At 41.4% G+C, this 17,302-nt stretch overlaps 1 protein-coding gene across 3 annotated transcripts in view; it reads left to right on the top strand.

Annotated features, from left to right (window-relative positions):
* The window catches only part of LOC142502137 (calcium and integrin-binding family member 3-like), a 281,160-nt gene that overhangs the window by 195,800 nt on the left and 68,058 nt on the right, over positions 1–17,302 (top strand). The gene's annotated exons all lie outside the window — the stretch shown is intronic.

Raw genomic sequence — 17,302 nt, 5'->3', positions numbered from 1 at the left:
GTAAATCTGATGTGCAAAGCACTGTGAGAATTGAGAGTACACTGAGACAGTATTTCATCAGGGTGTGAAAATATTTGTCAGTCACTATGGTTTACAGTCACATGTTTTTAATACAATACAGTACATTCTTTAATATCTTTAAAATAAAAATATATAAATCCTGGTATAAATCCTGGTAAAATATTTTATAAATACCTAAATAAAATAATTCATTGGTGCACTGTAGGGGTGGCTGTAGATGATTATGATTCGCAGGAAAGTGAATAAATATTTATTTTATTTTAAAAATAATCAGGAATAATACATACAGTAATGCAGTCTTTATTAAGTTATTTTGGCAGCTTGAAATTGGATAACCATTTGGAAAACCTTTGTGAAACATGGGGAAACATGAGTAATGCACATTTATAAGAATATTAGTTAATACTACAGTATATACAGTACAGTACTGTAATGTAGTGTATAATATACTGTACTGTATATACTGTATAGTAAAATTAATTTTTCTTTAGTCTTTATCTTTTCCTCATTCTGTCTGCAGTACAGTAGTTCATTGAGAGAGGAGAGGTTTTGTGTACATCATTGCTGCTGTTTATATACTGTACATTTGACTGTACAAGCAGATTTGACTGGACACAACGCCCCCATCCCCCTAGGCCACCGTTTTTCCTGGAACGACAAGAAAACCACAAATTAGTGCAGTTACTGTACTGTATTATGGCAGAACTACTGTAGGTGGCTGGTGCAGCTTTCTCTGGAAAGAAAAAAAATGGGGCAGTTAGTAGGCAGTTACTGTAGTACTGTCCAACTAGTGTACTGTACTGTACACCGTACTGGAACTACTGTATACTCTGTAAAGAAAAAACGAACTACTGTATACTGTACTCTTACTATCTGGAAAGGAAAAATCTGTGCCATACTTACCTGTAACATACTGTACTTACAATACTACAGCACAGTACTACTTTCCTGATGCTTGCCCATTACGCGCGATGACAATGGGCAACACAGTGGCAATATGGTCTATATATTTATTGCAGCGTTCCACGGTGAGTACATCGTTCCAAAAACTCTGTATGCCTTTCAACAACTCGTCCTTTTTGGAGGGTTTCACCACTTTCCGGATATGGTCCTTCAGCTGATGCCAGACCATTTCGATCGGATTGAAGTCTGGCGACCTGTCATTGGAAAGAAAGGACAATTAGTTTAAGAGCTAAAAACAGTGGGGAACAAAAATGGGACACGGTCTACTGCACTTACTCCGCTGGCGTCTTCACCCAGTTGATACCGCGCTCAAGGATATGCGCTGTTGACGCGGTGTGCTTCGGATTGTTGTCCTGGTAGAAGCGGTGACCATTGGGAACTCGCGTGTGATGTATTGCACTATCTCGGGCACAATGTTGTCTTGGATGAAAGCTTTATTCATGATTCCTATAGCAAGAAAAGAAAAGTGCTCAAAAAACTGCACAATAGTACAGTACAGTGCATACGGTAAGGCAACACTAGTCAAGTACAGTGCATTAGGCGACATTATATTTGATACATTTTACCTTCAAAGATGACAATGCATCCCGGTCCACGCCTAGAGATGGCACCCCACACATGCAGCTTCACAGGTTCAAACATAAGCGGCCTTTTTTGTGGAACGCAAATCGTGCAAATCTCTCCAGCGACACAGTAGACTCATCAGTGAAGATGCAATCCTAGAAAGACTCCCCGCTGTCGATCCATGCCTGGGCCTGGAGCACTCTTTTGATTTTGTTTGCGTCCCGTATCATGGGGTACACTCTGTAATGACAAGGAATAAAAAAAATTTGTGGCACAGTGCAGTACAGTTTGCGAAACAACACTTTTACCTCCTGTACTGTCCAGTACTAACCTCACACGTCCATATTTCCATCCAATGCTGCGTCTCATCTTCTTTATGCTGCTCTCGGATACAGTCATATTGTGCTTTTCCTGCAGAGTGTATTTGACCCTTAATGCACTCCTCTCATCATTCTCCTCACTTATTTTGTCCACCAGAAGAGTTGTCTCCCTACAATGTAAAGAAATTATATTGTTTTATTAATATGCAGCAATATAAAATGTATATAAATGTTGTAATATACAGTACATTAAATATAAATAGACAAAATATATACCGTATACTGTTGTACTATAAATATAAATATACCAAATAGATATACTGTTGTAATATAAATATAAATATACAGTACATCCTATTCAGTATATACCGTTGTAAGATTAATTGAAATATACAAAAAAACATATACTGCTGTACTATAAATATAAATAGACAAAATATATATGCTGTTGTACTATAAATATAAATATACCAAATAAATATACTGTTGTAATATAAATATACAGTACAACCTATTCAGTATATACCGTTGTAAGATTAATTGAAATATACAGATGTACAGTACAGTTTTCTATATTTTTTTTGTTGTTAAGTTTTATAAATATACTTACGCGTTTGTTACCCTTGTTACCCTTGGTGCCTTTTTCCGGTCTCTGTTTTTTCCTTGTGCATGATAGCTCACGGTGGTTAATGGCACAACGAGGTCAGAAGTAGCTAACCAGCGTTGGATAGCAGCAATTCGGTGTCCGCTCGTGTACATGTCCTTAATTCGCATGCTGAGATCCTTTGAAATCTTTTTAACAGGCATTGCTGCGAGTAGAAAGAAATACAAACACAAGAATGTATATTCGATGTTTTGTCGATGTGTATTCTATGTGCAGTCAATACACAAAATGGATGGTGTATTTATACGGTAATGACTCACATTAGAGTACGCCCACTTTCAACACCTGTACCTGGCCGCCATGCATAAAAGGTCACACACTTTGCATAGCCCACCACTCGATGATCTTTATCTGAACTTGCCCTTTTCCAGATACTGCATTGTGCCACCTGCTTCCATGGAGCATCCCCGGTTCTATGGACACAAGAACCCTCTCACCTCTGCCGTGCCTGTCATGCTGAAAAAGCGAAATGCAGGAGCCGTTTCCACGCCAAGGGCAAAGCAACAGGCTAAGGCCAATAAAGAAAACCTTCTGCTGACCCCAAAGGCTAAGGGTTTTCTTAGACGTAAGCCTCATTATGTGAAGAAGATATACGGTAATACGCTCTTTACGCAAAACGAATGGCAGCCAACCCATCGAATCCGCAGACCACTTCCTCCCATATGCTTCGACGACTCTGCTGTAGCTGTCCCGGAAATCTTCATCCCGTCTTCTCCACCCCCATCTTCTCCGGTTCCATCTGACGACGCTGCCGCCTCTGAAATCCACGGGTCACTGTCTCCTTTGCGCTTAGATGAATGAGTATACTGCAGGAAGCAGTGTGTCAGGGCACAGCCAAGGATGATCAGGATAACAGCTTATGGTAAAAGGTAATCTTTATTCGAACATCATGGTGCAGACAAAAAAATGGAGGGTAGCTCTTACGCGTTTCACGCCTAAATGGCACTTCGTCAGAAAGTAAAAATGTTATGCTGGGACCCCCTTAATATAGTGCTTCTGATTACGGTTCAAATTATTCACAGCCGCGGCTCCGTTGGCCGGAAGTGACGAAACCGGAAATTGAAAACCGGAAGTGACGCGACGGACTCCATGCAGTGGATGATTGTTTACAAGCTAAACTTGTAGTCATGGAGACCGCAGCGTCATCCCTCGGTGTCAATGAGGGAAAATATTACTCACAGGCTGGACCCAGCATTATCACCCCACCATGCAGAGAAAAAGAAAAATACATCAACGGTGGTGGTTTTAAAAACAATAGCTAAAGCATATCAACTATGCATGAACTGAAGGACTCTGTAGTTGACAAATAAAATGTTGCCCATAATATATGATTGCATTGATGTTATTAGAGCTTTTTTAGAGCTTTATAGAGCTTTTTGGAATTATTGCAGATCTATGAAGAAGTAATGTATTAATGACAAATCTATGATCTCTAGTTGTTTTTTTGTGTGCAATCTTGCAATCGTATATAATGGGTTCATATGTTGGTGAAATAAATGCCAAGTTTTGCATGAAAAAGTACATTTGCAACAGTTATACATATCTAATTAATATTTTTACAGATATTAGAAAACAACTTAATGGCAATATTGAATCAATGGATTCTTCATGTTTTTACATAATATTATAGTTGCTTTCAATAATGATTCAAGAGCATAAACACAATATATATGAGAAGCACACATAGGAGTCAATGTACAGTTGATTAAAATCTGATGGTATATTACAAATACACATATTAGTTTCTATATATACACAACGGAATGATATAGATTGAATTGTTGACAGAAAAAATAACAGAGAAATATATTTCACAAAAATGTTTTAGCTCCCAGTCCGTGTTTATACCCCCGGGTGCCAGGGACCCGAGGGTATAAATCCAGAACATTTCTCTCTGGTTCAGTATGTTCTCTCTATTACCTCCTCTTCTATGTTTTGGGATATGCTCTAGAGCACTAAATGTGAAAGTATCAATGGAGCCTCTTGGACAATTTATGAAGTGTTTAGACACTGGTAAGTTAGGGTCTTTCTTTTTTATAGATCGTAAGTGCTCTGAGATTCTTACTTTTAAAGGTCTAATTGTCCTCCCAATATAGGTACTGCCACAGGCACAATTGAGTTTATATACAACATAATTAGTAGAACATGTCATAAAATGTTTTAACTTATATTTTTGATTAGTATGTTTACTAGTAACTGAGGATAATGGTGTTGCATATTTACAGTATGTGCAAAGGTGGTGATAAAGAGCGGGCTTTCAGATTCAGATTCTGCGATCATATATCTCCGACTGTTGTATGAAGGCTTCTTCAGTAGAACAAAGTCTTCTCAGTCGGAGATATTGGCCTTTGGGTATGCCTCTTAGCAGGGGTCTTGGATGACTACTATTTGCTCTTAGAAGAGAGTTGCGGGCATTGGTTTTACGAAATAAATTCGTTAAATGCTAAGAGGCATACCCAAAGGCCAATATCTCCGACTGAGAAGACTTTGTTCTACTGAAGAAGCCTTCATACAACAGACGGAGATATTGAGTGAGAGGTTCAGAAACAGAGGGTATCTGGCACAAGATATCCACTCTGCCTTCATACATGCATTACAATCAAATCGCTTGGATCTTCTAAAGAATCCAAAACGGAAGAAAAATACCACGAATACTATGATCGCAGAATCTGAATCTGAAACCCCGCTCTTTATCACCACCTTTAGCAATCAAGCCATAAAAATAAAAAACATTATAGAAAAACATTGGAGGGTTCTGCAGTTAGATAGAGGACTAAAATCAGTCACAAACAACCTACCGAAATTTGTATACAAAAAGGCAAAAACCATAGGATATCATTTATCTCCAAGTTTATTTTCTGCAGGACAAAACACATCTCAAGATAGTCTCCCAAAAGGTTTTCACAAATGTGGCAAATGCACATACTGTAAATATGCAACACCATTATCCTCAGTTACTAGTAAACATACTAATCAAAAATATAAGTTAAAACATTTTATGACATGTTCTACTAATTACGTTGTATATAAACTCAATTGTGCCTGTGGCAGTACCTATATTGGGAGGACAATTAGACCTTTAAAAGTAAGAATCTCAGAGCACTTACGATCTATAAAAAAGAAAGACCCTAACTTACCAGTGTCTAAACACTTCATAAATTGTCCAAGAGGCTCCATTGATACTTTCACATTTAGTGCTCTAGAGCATATCCCAAAACATAGAAGAGGAGGTAATAGAGAGAACATACTGAACCAGAGAGAAATGTTCTGGATTTATACCCTCGGGTCCCTGGCACCCGGGGGTATAAACACGGACTGGGAGCTAAAACATTTTTGTGAAATATATTTCTCTGTTATTTTTTCTGTCAACAATTCAATCTATATCATTCCGTTGTGTATATATAGAAACTAATATGTGTATTTGTAATATACCATCAGATTTTAATCAACTGTACATTGACTCCTATGTGTGCTTCTCATATATATTGTGTTTATGCTCTTGAATCATTATTGAAAGCAACTATAATATTATGTAAAAACATGAAGAATCCATTGATTCAATATTGCCATTAAGTTGTTTTCTAATATCTGTAAAAATATTAATTAGATATGTATAACTGTTGCAAATGTACTTTTTCATGCAAAACTTGGCATTTATTTCACCAACATATGAACCCATTATATACGATTGCAAGATTGCACACAAAAAAACAACTAGAGATCATAGATTTGTCATTAATACATTACTTCTTCATAGATCTGCAATAATTCCAAAAAGCTCTAAAAGCTCTAAAAAAGCTCTAATAACATCAATGCAATCATATATTATGGGCAACATTTTATTTGTCAACTACAGAGTCCTTCAGTTCATGCATAGTTGATATGCTTTAGCTATTGTTTTTAAAACCACCACCGTTGATGTATTTTTCTTTTTCTCTGCATGGTGGGGTGATAATGCTGGGTCCAGCCTGTGAGTAATATTTTCCCTCATTGACACCGAGGGATGACGCTGCGGTCTCCATGACTACAAGTTTAGCTTGTAAACAATCATCCACTGCATGGAGTCCGTCGCGTCACTTCCGGTTTTCAATTTCCGGTTTCGTCACTTCCGGCCAACGGAGCCGCGGCTGGGAATAATTTGAACCGTAATCAGAAGCACTATATTAAGGGGGTCCCAGCATAACATTTTTACTCTCTGACGAAGCGCCATTTAGGCGTGAAACGCGTAAGAGCTACCCTCCATTTTTTTGTCTGCACCATGATGTTCGAATAAAGATTACCTTTTACCATAAGCTGTTATCCTGATCATCCTTGGCTGTGCCCTGACACACTGCTTCCTGCAGTATACTCATCTATCCATCGTTATCACGGATGCACGCCATCAACAAGAAGAAGACAGGCTTTCCTCATGTGAGTTTTTTATCCTTTTCTATATTGGAAGGTATATTACCAAGGTGGTTGCAAGCGTGTGTGACATTGTCCTCATTAGGAGTAATGTGGTGGAGCTAATCATTCTCCACTCACAGCACCCCTAGGACTTCAATATATATGTCCTATACACAACGCTCACCTATATACTCATCACTCACATTTATATTAGACGCCTGCATTACTCCATCATCAATCAAGAAAGTTTATATGGACATTATCATAACCATTCCTCTATAGTCATTTTGAGCACTATTGATGAACTTTGTTCCTCCATTGATTGCGCTTAGATGACTCTGCTTCTCGCCCGGAAATCCAAAGGTCACCTTCTCCATCCTTCTTCGACGACGCTTCCGCTTCTCTACCGAGTATCCACAGGTCACCTCCTCCACTCTCCATCGATGCCGCTTCTCTCCATCGAACCCCCATCTCATCCTCCGTTGCACCCATCCCCCCAGATGTCCAGACGCCATGCACAAGAAGCAGCTCGTTGGACCGAATGCTGAATGAGATAAGTGTGGATCTCCCCGGGAATTCTATTGTGCTGGCAAAAAATAGATCTGCTTCTGGAGACCATGTTAAATGTGGAGCAACGGATGCTACATATGGATCAACGGATGCTACAAATGGAGCAAGGGATGGATCAACGGATGCTACAAATGGAGCAACGGATGGATCAACGGATGGAGAAGATAGAGGCTGACATTGCGGGCATACATTATTTGCTCGGTGCTAATGCCCCTGTTTCCCCGACGCCGGAGCAGGAGGGTGACATGGATGTGATGAATGGGAGCATCGACCCCCTTCCATCACCAAGCGCCCCCCCTCCACCACAAGATGTAGTGTACATGTATGCCGTTGAGGAGGACATGACAACCCCATTAAGACCACACCAGGAGACAACACGGCGACCACGACCGGAGGAAAGCTTCCTCCCAGACATCCTACCATCGCCCGTCGCCTCAAGCACACCCGTTCCCAAAAGACCTACACCCGCTCGCATAGAAACAGTGCCCGACATCACCCTGCGCGATCTGCCAGCAGCGCTTAGTGAGAAGTATAGGGTGATGAGTGCTGGTGTACCCCACAAGTGTGCCTTGATCATTTTTAAGCACCAGGTTCCCTACACGTTGTACTGCGAGTGGGTGTTCAAAGTGAACTACGATGGGAATCGCCTAAAAAGGCCCTTCCTGACAATTTAAGGAAAAACATTGTGGAAGAATTGCGGCGCTTTTATACAGTTACAGATCCTGTAATGAAAGGCGTTAGAGACTGCATTAATGGCATTTTGCGCCATGCAAGGAATCGGCCATGGATGGACAATGTGGAGGACTGTCAGTGAGACCATACTGTTGTGCTGAACTGTATTGTACTCTCCATGTTTTGCCCTGAAAACCTGCCCTGTTTGCTGCCCTCTAGGACTGAACTGGTGCAGGTCTGACTGACAGTGTTGGGCACCATCCCACTGTACTGTATACAGTACTGGGTTTCTTTAATAAAGGAGATGTTACTTAAAATGTCACTTTAACTCCCTTTGCCCCATGCACCAAAAATGTTTTGTTTTGTTGATGTTTTGAATTGCTGTGCACTTTAAATGTTTCTTTGTGCACTTTAAATGTTTCAATATTGTAAATAAATGTTTTTGTACTGACTCCACGAATAAAAGACCATGTTGAATTGCCTCACATTGTTTCCATTTGCTTCTTTGCCAGTGTAACAAATGTACTGTACTGTAGCGGCTTGCTGCACTGTTTTTTTATTGGCTGGTCGCGCAATTGGCGTAGGAACTATGGCAATTGGCGTGGGAACTAGGTCAATTGGCGTGGGAACTTCTGTTTTAGGGCACCTAGAAATAAAATGTATTTGGTCCCTAGATGTTAGGAACCCCCTCACTTGACCCCAACAGGGTCCCAGCAGTAATGGCGGTGAGAAAGGGTCACGCCGGCGAGGAGGGTCCTACCATTGAGCGCAAATGGCGGAGAAAGCTTTGAAGCGGCTAAGTCACAATGAGCAGAAACCTGGGACCCAGAACTCCGGTTCTGTTCGAGCTAGAGCGCTCAAATTCGGTCACCATGTAGCCCTAGTTGCGGCAGGATTGCATGGCAAATTGCGACCCTGTCGTGGCAACAGAACGGAGTCAGGGTGATGTTAAAGTTCAGGTTTCTGTCATTGACTTGCATGGCAGAAAAAAAGACACTTTGGTAATGTGCTTTTAAACTGTCTTCTGGTATCTCTGGTTCCGGGGGTCGTGCAAAGCTGATATTTTGCCACTATGGCAAGGGTCCTCCCGCATGGGGACCAGGTAAATTTCAACCCGCTCAGACCCACAGAATGGGTTATTTTACATTATACAGTATGTACTTACAGTATACTGTATACAGGATTTATATATTTTTATTTTAAAGATATTAAAGAATGTACTGTATTTTATTAGAAACATGTGACTGTAAACCATAGTGACTGACAAAGATTTACATTTCAAATTCGAGGGGGGACTTTTCAAAGCATTACAGTACCATTCAAAGAACAGGCCTCTAAGGGTTGGGGGAGGGGGATGGTGTGATTAGAAGCAGGCGTGCTGAGTGTTTGTACTGTAGCTCGGCTATGGGCGGATTAAGAACACAATGCCTATATGCAGCAGATCAACGACCCAGTGTGTGGAGAGAGGGGGATGGTACTGTAGGCTAGCTAGGGTGACTCAGCCGATTAACGCTTGGCTAGGGAGGGATTAAAAACTGTGGAGGTGTGTGGCTGAAATACTGTAGTTAACAGCAGTGTAATTTCAAAAGGCAGTTCATCATAATAATTGGATGAATAAACCCCCAAAGACAACCCCCAAATACAGTACATAAAAAGCAAGTCACTTTAACTCCCTGTGCCCCACGCACCAAAAATGTTTTGTGACAGGCAGAAGAATGTACTGTAATAAAGGCTGCAGAATGTATTATTGTGTATGGATGGTTAAAAAAAGCAAGTCACTTTAACTCCCTGTGCCCCACGCACCAAAAATGTTTTGTGGCAGGCAGAAGAATGTACTGTAATAAAGGCTGCAGAATGTATTAATATGTATGGATGGTTAAAAAAAGCAAGTCACTTTAACTCCCTGTGCCCCACGCACCAAAAATGTTTTGTGGCAGGCAGAAGAATGTACTGTAATAAAGGCTGCATAATGTATTATTGTGTATGGATGGTTAAAAAAAGCAAGTCACTTTAACTCCCTTTGCCCCATGCACCAAAAATATTTCCTTGTGCACTTTAAATGTTTCAATATTGTAAATAAATGTTTTTGTACTGACTCCACGAATAAAAGACCATGTTGAATTGCCTCACATTGTTTCCATTTGCTCCTTTGCCAGTGTAACAAATGTACTGTACTGTAGCGGCTTGCTGCACTGTTTTTTTACTGGCTGGTCGCGCAATTGGCGTAGGAACTACGGCAATTGGCGTGGGAACTAGGTCAATTGGCGTGGGAACGTTTGTTTTAGGGCACCTAGAAATAAAATGTATTTGGCCCCTAGATGTTAGGAACCCCCTCACTTGACCCCAACAGGGTCCCAGCAGTAATGGCGACGAGAAAGGGTCACGCCGGCGAGGAGGGTCCTACCATTGAGCGCAAATGGCGGAGAAAGCTTTGAAGCGGCTAAGTCACAATGAGCAGAAACCTGGGACCCAGAACTCCGGTTCTGTTCGAGCTAGAGCGCTCAAATTCGGTCACCATGTAGCCCTAGTTGCGGCAGGATTGCATGGCAAATTGCGACCCTCTCGTGGCAACAGAACGGAGTCAGGGTGATGTTAAAGTTCAGGTTTCTGCCATTGACTTGCATGGCTGAAAAAAAGCCACTTTGGTAATGTGCTTTTAAACTGTCTTCTGGTATCTCCAGTTCCGTGGGTCGTGCAAAGCTGATATTTTGCCACTATGGCAAGGGTCCTCCCACATGGGGACCAGGTAAATTACAACCCGCTCAGACCCACAGAACGGATTATTTTACATTATATTCGCGCAATTGGCGTGGGAACTACTTAGGGCCATGGTCAAGTTCACAGGCAATTGGCGTGGGAACTTCTGTTCTAGGGCACCTAGGAATAAAATTATTTTTGCCCATAGATGTTAGGCACTGTATACCACTGTACAGTATACTGTGGAAGACAAATAATGAAACGATACTGAATATGTAGAATAAATGCATAGTTTTATTTAATCAGGGTTTATTACACAGTATACTGTACGGCCGGAAAAAATCAGCATACAGTACAATATTATCCATCGAAATCCCCCCATTAGCCGTTTTCTTTTCTGAGGAAAAAAAAAGAAAAGTTCTAATGTACAGTAATGGTCAGCCCCCTAAAGAAGTACCCAGCCAGCCCCACCAAAATAATACGGCAACAAGACAGTACTCACCATTGAATTTCCCATTCAGCTTGCGCCGGCGCCGGTCCACTGCCAGTCCAGCTTTCTTCATCATCCACGTCGATAGTTGGCAGCGGGACTAGTCCATCTGTAGTCAGCAGGTGAGGCTGGAAATCGCTTAGGTACATGCAAGCTTCATCAAAACTGCACGCCAAATCCAGCTCAGCCTCAGGCTCAGGCTCAGGGTTGTCACTGACAGTGGGACCGTCATTGGAAGCCGGTGCTGGTGCTGGTGCATTGCTTGGCAGCGACTGTCGCTTCTTAGTTGGTTTTAACACGACCCTTTGCCTTTTGCCGCCTCCATGATCATAGATACGGGAAAAACCTGGTGATACACACCAATACCCTCCAACAAATTGGGGCTCAATACGGTGAAAACAGGGGTCACTACATAACCTTTTCCTTATTGCACGCTTCCACGTATGAGGAGTTGGCGAAAATTTGTAAAAGTCATATTTTTCGATAAAATACTGATAAATTTGAGCAACTGTTGCCATCTTATCCTCTGTTGCATTAATCGCGGCCCATATCAAATACGCGTAACTTCTGTCAGGTTTTTGGAAAGCAGGCTGCACTTGAACACTCATGGCGGGCGGGTCTCTGGAGAATACTGTAACTGAAACTGGTCTTTGTCTTTCTTTAATATGAAAAGCCTAAATTGATACATTTTGGCAACTCTTCCTTCAGTCTCAAGGCCAAGGCCAAGTTACAATGGCATACTGTGGTACAGTATCTTTTTTAAATGAAACACCTGCAAGCCGACACATTACTGATTCGGAGCATTACAAGTTATGAATTTATGCCATCTGGCGGACACGCGAAGCATTGCAGCCTAGTAAATCCTGAACCATTATTAATTAACACATCAACCGCGCGTCAGCCGGGCATGCGCCTGGCTGGGAAGGCAAAAGGAGCCCGGCATGCTCCAGGTGAACAGAGTGGCATTCCAGGAACATGCCAGGTACATGCCAGCGATTACTAAGAATTAAAGCTGCCGCAGCAGTATATAAGATTTCTATTATGTGCGTTACGTATACTTAGTTTATATATAAGTTATATTGATTATACTGTATACGATCTATACTATACAAGTGTCATATAGTTATATACTTATTGTATTAGTTACATAATTATTAGAGTAGGTAGTTAAGTTAGGATTACATGATAATCTAGACATATGAGCTGAACATGCAATATATCTAGCAGTAACATCTTATTCTATCCCCTAATTAGAAGGATCAACATGAAATATCAAGGGAGTGCAAGACAAGCTATATGATGGACATATGATATACATATTATATGCGCTATATGTTTTACCGGTTTACACATATTATATACACAATATACCATCCCAGTTTACCCTACTATTCCTGATACCTGTCGCATTACTATTGTGGTTGTTGTCACTACTATTGTTACCATCATGACTCAATAGCAAAGGAAATTGAATGTTATTATATTAATGTCATTGACATATATTTAGTCACAGTTGACAAGTTTTACAATATATTAAAAGGTGCCGGGGGAGCTACTCTCCTTCGCGCATGTGTTCCCCTTTTCGGTCCCCAGATTTGAGTGTCCGTTTTCAAGACCCAGGGTGGTCGACCTCCATTTTGGGAGATTGGCCCATCCTTATGGTGGAGCCAGACGACCCACCCTCTGGGCACAAGAGCTACTCTCGGGGGCCCCCGAGATGTGTTCTTGTATTTTGTTCCTCCCTTTTTATTTATTTATTTTTCATCTTTTTCATTCTCTCCTATCTCCGTTCTAGCCCCCTCGTTGCTTCCCTTGTATTGTCTACCTATCCCCGCCCTCTCCTTCACCCTCACCTCCCTAGGATGCACGGTCCCCGGCGAGTACATCGTGATGACATGGCAGGTACGGACACATTCGGAAGAAACCACAGGAATAGCACCAAGTGTAAGTACACAGATCACCGCACACATCATCTCTTGTACCATACAATATGGTGTTAACATTAATCTCACATAATGTGAAGGGCTTTAATAGCCCGATCAAAAGAAAGCTTGCTTTTACGGACTACAAGAGAAAAAAGGCGGAGGTGTTGTCCTTGCAGGAGACACACTTCAGTAAGAATAACTCTCCCGGGTTTCTAGACAAGGGCTTTTCCCAATTTTACACGGCTTCAGCATCAGTCAAAAAGAGAGGAGTAGCCATTTTATTTCATAACACCATCCCTTTTGTGGCCCAGACAATCAAAAAGGACGCGGAAGGTCGCTTTATCATCATAACTGGAACAATCCATGAGCAGCCCATCACATTAGCCTCTATATATGCATCCTGTGTTCAAGAGGCATCTTTCTTCGACATATTCTTCCGCTTGTTAAACTCAGTAGCCAAAGGTTATATCATAATAGCTGGAGATTTCAATATTACAATGCAATCTTCCCTAGACAGATCAGGGGGAGGCGACTCGGATAATAAAAAAGCACAGGACGCCCTACGCAGTGCCTTGAAAGACAATCAACTAGTAGATATATGGAGGGAACTCCACCCAACATCTAGGGACTATACTTTCTACTCCCACCCACACACATCATACAGCAGAATCGATCATCTCTTTGTTTCGTGCCACTTGGTTCCTACAGTCACTCATACAATGATCCATGATATTTCATGGTCTGACCATGCACCAATTGAGCTCAGGTGCAACAATATTCAGGCCAATCGACCAGGTGCAAACTGGAAACTTAATGAATCTATCCTCAAAATACCCGAAATATGAGATACAATTGGTCAAGAAATAGCTCAATTCTTTGAGATAAACACAGGCTCTGTGGAATCCCATACAGTATTATGGGAGGCTCAAAAAGCAACTTTAAGGGGCATACTAATCAATACTACGGCCAGGAGAAAAAGAATAAGAGACTCCAAAATTCGGACGCTCCAATCCAAATTACATTCCCTGTTATCAAATCACAAGAGCAACCCGGACCCGATCACGACACAGGATCTGAAAGACACAAAAATTTAATTAAATATGTTATTGACTTCCCGGGCAGATAACTCCTTATGTTGGTCTAAGAGGCAGTTTTACGAAAAAGCAAACAGGCCGGATACGATGCTAGCTCGAGCACTAAAGGATAGGCAATCTAAGTTTAATATCCAAGCTATACGCTTAAAATCGGGTACACTCACAGCCAACCCTAAAAAAATAGTAGAAGAATTCGGTTCATTCTATGGTTCCCTATACGATGGAAAAAAAGTGGCACATAATAACAACACGAGCAGAGCACTGGGAAATTTCTTAGCCAGCTCAAAACTGGAGAGATTGACAGAGCTAGACAGAGAAGCCATGGGCGCTGACTTCACATTAGAAGAAGTGTCGCAAGCTATCAAGGAGCTTAAGCCATCAAAGGCACCAGGCCCTGATGGCTTTTCAGGGCTTTACTATAAGAAGTTCTCAGAGTCACTTGCGCCGAGGCTGCTCCAAATGTTTAATGCTATCTTAGCAGGAGCCCCTATTCCTGAAGATATGCTACGGGCGTCTATATCACTTATAGATAAACCTGGCAAGGATCCGCTAAATTGTAAAAGCTATAGGCCAATATTTCTAATTAATACCGATATAAAAATATTTGCTAAATTATTGGCCAACAGATTAAGTCTCATCCTACCCAAACTTATACATCCAGATCAAGTCGGTTTTGTTATGGGGAGGCAGGCAGCGGATAACACCCGACGATTTATTGATCTGTTGGAATTGGCTAACAAAAATAACACACAAAGTATGTTATTAAGTCTGGATGCAGAAAAAGCTTTTGATCGGATAGACTGGCCATACTTAAAAGAGACGCTCGCGGCATTTGGCTTCGGAAATCGGGTGAGTAGAGCGATTATGTCGCTATACTCAGGCCCAACCGCCAGGGTCATACATCAGGGCTTCCCCTCGGTCCCATTTCAAATCCAAAGTGTCACAAGACAGGGATGCCCTTTATCTCCCCTCCTGTTTGCCCTATGTATAGAACCCCTCGTGGCATGAATCCGAGATAGTCCGGATATCTCAGGGTTAAACGCTTATTCCCAATCGCATAAAGCGGCCCTGTACGCTGATATCCTATTAATCATCTCAAAACCCCTTATTTCATTACCTAACCTGTACGACCTACTAGATACATTTTCCAAGGTCTCTGGGTTCAAGATTAACCAATCCAAATCTGAAGCTCTGAATTTCAACCTCCCTAGACATACAGAGAAACTACTGAAACTGAATTTCAATTTTAACTGGCAAAAGAATTCAATAAAATATTTGGGGATCCATATCACCAAAGATGCAAAAAGCATCTATAAAGCAAACTATCCCAAACTAATTTGGACTCTAAAACAAGACCTAATCAGATGGTCTTCCAAGAAGATTTCTTGGATTGGAAGGATACATAGCGTTAAGATGAACCTACTTCCCCGTATCCTATACCTCTTCCAGACATTACCTGTGCCACTCAAACTGAAGGACATACTCTCACTTCAGTCTGGAATATCTAACTTTATCTGGGGAGGTAAAAAACGAGAGTAAATAAATTGAATATGAAGAGACCTACCTTAGCTGGTGGCCTAGCGGTACCCTGCCTGTTGTCATATTTTAAAGCAGCTCTATTAAGTCAGATCATACAATGGCATTCTGACCCCAAATTAAAAAGATGGGTGGAGCTCGAAAATGCGGCTTGCTCCCCGTTAGAGCTTAATAACCTGATTTGTCTACCTAAAACATCAAGGAAAAACACTATATTACCGCTTACCTCAATGGCTAATTCCATTTCTGTCTGGGAAGTATCAAGATTAAAAAACTCACTCACCTCAGCAAGTTCTCTGATGTCACCCATTTGGAATAATCCTAGCTTTGCACCGGGTCTTATTGGTCACAATCACTCAATTTGGAAACAAAAAGGATATAATAGACTCAAAGATCTGGAGGGCTATAATCTAAAAATTAAATCATTTGACCATCTCAGACTTGAAAAAGACATTCCCCACGCTGAATTCTATAAATACCTCCAGCTCAGATCATTCTATAATAAATTCGCCCCATACCCCTCATTGACGAACTTTGAAAAGCTCTGTCGGGCAGAAACCGACACTAAGGGACTCATATCTACGATATATGGAGAGGTAGTCAAGTCTGCAGTTTCAAAGCAACAAATACCATCATTCCGTATTCAATGGGAAAGAGACCTAGGGGAGACCTTGGATGACACAGAGTGGAACACTATATTCTTGGGAGCCGCAAAAAGCTCGATATGCACCACACTGAAGGAGAACGCATATAAAGTTCTTATGAGATGGTACCTCACCCCACTCAAATTATCTAAGTTTGTACCAGGGTCCTCCCCACTGTGCCCTAAACAATGTGGAGGAACAGCTGACCTGCTACATATGCTGTGGTCTTGCCCGCAGATATTCCCGGTGTGGGAAAAGATCAGAAATTGGATCCTCATAATATTTGATCTCACTATTCCCCCAGACCCTTGGCTGTTTCTTATGAACAGACCCCTAAAGGGCCTATCACAATCACACAATAAACTAATTGCACATTTTGATTTAGCTACGCTTGCGAGATCGCAGCATTATGGAAACGCACCGATATTCCAATTATCCCAAAGATTCAGAATCATATTTGGTTTATCTGCCAGATGGAAAGTTAACGAGCTTAGTTAACGATACTGGTGACAATTATCTAAAAGTCTGGGCTACTTGGCAAGCTCAAACAGACATCCCTGGGGTAGAGCGTAACACAATTTGGCTATAATAGTAATAAATGCGTTCTCCTTCTAGGGCATGAAAACCAATCCCACACTTAGAACCTCACATTCCATATGACCAATCATTTATATTCCCAGAAGGCCCCGTTAGCTGATACACAGCCCTTGAGCCGTTTCAGTGTTCTCCGGAGGCCGATGCATCCTCACCCTCGGA

This window comes from Ascaphus truei, chromosome 8 (genome assembly GCF_040206685.1).
Source record: "Ascaphus truei isolate aAscTru1 chromosome 8, aAscTru1.hap1, whole genome shotgun sequence".
Lineage (NCBI taxonomy): Eukaryota > Metazoa > Chordata > Amphibia > Anura > Ascaphidae > Ascaphus > Ascaphus truei.
This window is presented reverse-complemented; position numbering and strand designations above follow the sequence as displayed.